This window comes from Scylla paramamosain, chromosome 12, assembly GCF_035594125.1.
Source record: "Scylla paramamosain isolate STU-SP2022 chromosome 12, ASM3559412v1, whole genome shotgun sequence".
In the NCBI taxonomy this organism is placed as follows: domain Eukaryota; kingdom Metazoa; phylum Arthropoda; class Malacostraca; order Decapoda; family Portunidae; genus Scylla; species Scylla paramamosain.
This window is the reverse complement of record NC_087162.1, coordinates 13332948-13337947: the sequence shown is the minus strand read 5'-3', so window position 1 is coordinate 13337947 and position 5000 is coordinate 13332948. Positions and strand designations below refer to the sequence as shown.

The window sequence follows — 5000 nt, the reverse complement described above, 5'->3', positions numbered from 1 at the left end:
AGATAGGAAGAAAGTGCAGGACAAGTGGAGTAATGGATGACTGGAATAGACTCGGTTATCGCGTTGTTTGTACCGAGTCAATGGGGAGCTTTAAAAGACTAGACTAGTTTATGGACAGGGATGACAGATGGACATAGGTGCCACGTGTAGACTTTCTGGCTTCTTGCAGCTTTCCTTATGCCTTTATGTTGTTATTTCTCCGTTTTTTTTTTCTTTTTTTTATGCAAAGACCTCCCCATTAATGATCATAATATTTATCATCTTCCTTTTTTTTTTGTGAATTTTATCTACGTACTTTTACTATTTTTTTTTTTATTTTAACTGCATGCTTTTTAACTTTTTTCATTATTATTATTATTATTATTATTATTATTATTATTATTATTATTATTATTGTTATTTTATCTACATGATTCCTACTTATTTTCATATTTTGTCAACGTGATTTCTACTTCTTTGTGATTTTATCTGCGTGTTTTTTTTAATCATCATTTTCTATGTATTTGTTTACTTATATATAATTTTATCTGCATGTTCTTACATTTTTAAAAATAATTTTAGCTTTTTTTTTTTTTTTTTGTGTCATTTTATCTACGAATTTCTACTTTTTTCATGATTATATCTTGGTACGCAATTTCCACTTTCTTTGTTGTGTTAATTTCTTTATTGTCACTGCACATCACATTGCCTTGTCGCCGCTCATGTTAGCAAGAGGTCCGCGTACCCAATATTTACCATGAAATGAGCTGCCCGCCACCCCCATCCCCGCCCTCCTCCCCCCTCCCGTCCCTGCCAAAAAAAAAAAAAAAAAAGCTTGGAGCTAGCTAGTAAAGACAGAGAGAGAGAGAGAGAGAGAGAGAATAACCAGGGCCAGTCTGTCGCCAGTGTGTACGTGCCCGGGAAAACGATTAGTTGTATGGCAATTCAACCTCACATCAAAGTTTGGAAGCAGCAAGTGGAGCTATCTCGCGGCGTATTGAGATGAGTGCTGGAGACAAATACGAGGGTCACTAAACCACTACAGCGTTATCTTCAGGAAGTTGTTTACTTCCTGAAGGGTTGGACGTCTGTGAAAAGACGTGGAAAAGTGCAGGGTGGTATCATCAGCGTAGGAGTGGATAGGACAAGAAGTTTGGTTTAGAAGATCATTGATGAATAATAGGAAGAGAGTGGGTGACAGGACAGAATCCTAAGGAACACCACTGTTCACGCAGGGAAGCCACAGAACGCCTGACTTTTGATCTCTCTAAAAAAATTTTTTCTCCTTTTTTTATGTAGGAGAGACACCGACCAAGAGCAACAAAAATCTAATAAAAAAAAAAAAGGCTTACTGAGATGCTGGTCCCTAAATAGGCTCTGAAGCGGTAGTCAAGAGTTGAAGGATAAGTGCCTTGAAACCTCTCTTTAGAAGGAATTCAAATCATAGAAAGGCAAGGTGGATATACAGAAGCAGGCAGGAAGTTCCAGAGTTTACCAGAGAAAGGGATGAATGACTGAGAATACTGGTTAACTCTAGCATTAGAGAGGTGGACAGATAGGTGTGAGAAAATGAAGAAAGTCTTGTGCAGCGAGGCCGTGGGAGGAGAGGAGGCATGCAGTTAGCAAGATCAGAAGAGCAGTTAGCATGAAAATAGCAGTAGAAGATAGCTAGAGATGCAACATTGCTGCAACGAGAAAGAGTCTGGAGACAGTCAGTTAGAGGCAGAGCAAACTTGGTATTGCTCAATGCTCAAAAACTTAATTCCTCAATCTATCAACTCGACACAACCTTCCAGACAACTATATCCTCTTCAATGACACTCAACTCCCCCTCTTCTACACTGAATATCCTCGCTCCGTCCTTTTCTTATAATCTAAACTGGAAACTTCACATCACATTTCTATCTAAAACAGCTTCTATGAGATTAGGTGTTCTGAGACGTCTCCGCCAGTTTTTCTCACCTCACCCCCACCTCCAACTGCTAACTCTGTACAAGGGCCTTATCCGTCCATGTATGCAGTATGCTTCACATGTCTGGGTGGGTTCCACTCATACCGCTCTTTTAGACAAGGTGGAATCAAAAGCCTATCATCTCATCAACTCCTCTCCTCTAACTGACTGTCTTCAGCCTCTTTCCCATCGCCTCAATGTTGCATCTCTTGCTATCTTCTACCGCTATTTTCGTGCTAACTGCTCTTCTGATCTTCGGACCCTATTTATTTTTTTAGATTTTTGTTGCCCTTGGCTGGTGTCCCTCCTACAAAAAAAAAAAAAAAAAAAAAAAAAGACATGGTGACGCCTGCAGCGCTTCTCCCGCCCACCACTGACTTTCACAGGCTTACCAACATGCGGTAAGTGTGAGAGTAATGAAATCCAGAAATATATATGTCCGTGGAGTTTTTGAGCTTATGTCAGTATAACACCCTGAAAACTGAACGCTGAGAAAATATGAGTCCGTGTAGCCAGCGAGACAAGACAAATTTGAAAGTACGGTAAAGTTTGGACAGAGTTGCTTTTTTCCATAGCAATGCTTTGCTCACTCATGAAATTCATTAATTGGTAACCCGTATTCTGAAACGCTTTGGTCTCTCACCACGACTATTTTCAAAGGTCATAGAGATGATCACCCGAGTTCTCAAGGTCAAGGATGTTTCTCCTCTTAATAATGTAGAAATATAACTAATATGTCATTAAACCGAAAATAAAATTCAACTGAAAATTTCTAAAAAGTAGTTTGGATGCGGGCAGGAAAGTGTCAGAATATGTTCCCTCATCCCACTCAATCCTGCAGTCCCTGCGTACATTTCCCTGCCGTGAGGTGCACAGCGCACCAGTTGATTGTAATGAACGAAGAAAGTTCCACGAAGCAAAGAGCGGCGGTTCGTTCTCTTGCCGGTTCGTTCTCTTCATCTTCTTATGACCTGTTTCGCTTCATATCGCTTCTTAGATCATCCACTCCTTGCTTCTGTTGCCTCTTGTACTGTTTTTCTTGTTACAATATGTTACAGCGTTACAGTATCCCCTGACAAGACGAGTGACAACAACAGACCGATACCGATTACTGATAAGCATTACACAATGATAGTATAGATGTAATAACCGACAAATAAAATAGGCTGTGTGGCACCATGTACTGCCGGGCAGGGAGTGGGAAGCAGCGAGGCTTCCAGTAAATCAGCTGATTGTTAGTCAGATCACACAGTTTCCTCTCCGAGACAGTGACATAGAATACGTTCAGAATGTATTGTATAAGTAATGTGGAGTGTGTGGAAATGGTGTTTCTCCGCCATGGTGACCCGCTTGACCCGGCCGTTCTATCTGTTGCTATGCCACACTTTAATTTCATACCGTGGAACTTGCTTCGTTTACGCTAAGAGCGCCAGCGTACAACTGAGCACGAGGCTCCATCGATTGTGGGTAGTGTGCTTTCGTACCCCAAAGCATCGTTCGTGAACCAAGCTAAAAATTTTCGCAAAACTAGTTCGTGAACCATTTTGTTCGTCATCTGGACCGTTCGTGAACCAAGGTTCTACTGTATATTGTTACTGGGGTGAATTTATTGCCGTCTGTAAGCCCCTTGTCTATTGTATGGGTGTTCTTTATAGAGGAGTTATATGAGTTTGTGGAGGAGGGGTTACGTCTGTTAGCCACTCTCTCCTTGGCCATGTGTCCTACCGGAGCATGGATAAGCTTGAGCTCACTGGTTCCCGGCCCTCTGCGACGGGAGAGTCAGAGCATTCGCAGTTCAGTTGGTGGTCAGAGTTCGAGAGAATTGGTATTGTTGAGTTAATTTTGTGGTTATAATTCATACAGTACCTTAGGTGAGGAGGTTGGTTATTAGAGATATTGTATCAGCTTCAAACGCCACCCATACTCCACCCACGCAGCTTGACCTGACGCTATGACCTGACCCGGAAGTTGCCGGCCAGTAACCGTGCAGCCAATGAAGTCAAGCTTATTCCAGTCCGCCCTGCCTCTGTGGGCGGACGTGCGCCTGGCTGGCTTTGTTTATCGATGTATGACTTTTTAATAAATTATTTGCAGCCGTTCTATATCATGTATCCTTTACTCCTGGAACACTATTACAATCAACATAAATCTTGTACGATATACCTCACGGGTCAGTGTCTTATATCGCTCTCAACGTCTCTCGATGGATGGATGGATGCGTGTGGAGAGTGTTGCCTGCCAACTCAGTTTTTGTGCGCTCGTGTTTCAGGCGCCCTTTGTCAGACTTGGATGGGTGGAGGTCTGCCTGGTTGTATTGGTCTGTCGTTCTCAGTCAAGTTGACTCCTTTATCTCGTATTCCTTTTTAAATGCTACTGGCCTTGTTGGTGTTTGTGTGTGCATGATTTGTGGCCAGAGGATTGGTCGTTTTAGTGTGTTGTTTCGTGTTCAGTAGTCTCTTTTCTCTCCTGACTCGCCAGCTTGTAGTAGGTAAGATCAGTCTTCTGAGAGATCTAGTCTAAACCACAGTCTCGGCTTCTCCGGTGACGTCTAGATAGGGCTGATAGCTTTATACAGAACTCACTTTACCTAATCGTTCATTAGCTGACTTTGATAGCTCTGACGAGACTGCGATGTACTTTACCGATATATTACAATCTCTTGCTCTCCAATCCGTTCCTAGGACGTCTGGCCGTTTTCCCAAACGTCCGGTCCCTTGGTGGAACAATGATTGCTCTGTTGCAGTGAGGGCGAAGCGTGCTGCCTTCTCTCGTCTTCGCGGCCATCGTGGGAACTCCCAGTGTATGGATGCCTTCTGACAGGCGAAGGATCAGACTCGGCAGGTTTTAAAGAATGCATAGCGAACGTCTTGAAAAGACCATGTCTCCGATTGCAGCTCAGACCCCACTCATACAAGGGTGGAACAGAGTTCACAAGATTTCTGGGAAGTTTTCTGGGAAGTTAATAGGATTTTTCAGTGGCCTACAACTCGGAGTTTTCCTTTCTCGGCCTTGAAGACTGTGTCCACCCTGATCCAGACTTGTGCATATATGATAGAAGAATCTCTTGTGT

General features: G+C 42.7%; 1 protein-coding gene across 5 annotated transcripts in view; it reads left to right on the top strand.

Moving 5' to 3' along the window:
* Positions 1–5000, top strand: part of LOC135105697 (uncharacterized) — a 48578-nt gene that overhangs the window by 19419 nt on the left and 24159 nt on the right. For 2 of the 5 annotated variants that reach the window (XM_064014091.1, XM_064014090.1), the window contains exon 2: positions 2209–2331. The exons of the other annotated variants lie outside the window; for them this stretch is intronic. The gene's annotated coding sequence lies outside the window, so the exon portion shown is untranslated. The remainder of the gene's footprint in view (positions 1–2208; positions 2332–5000) is intronic. 5 annotated transcript variants of the gene reach the window in all.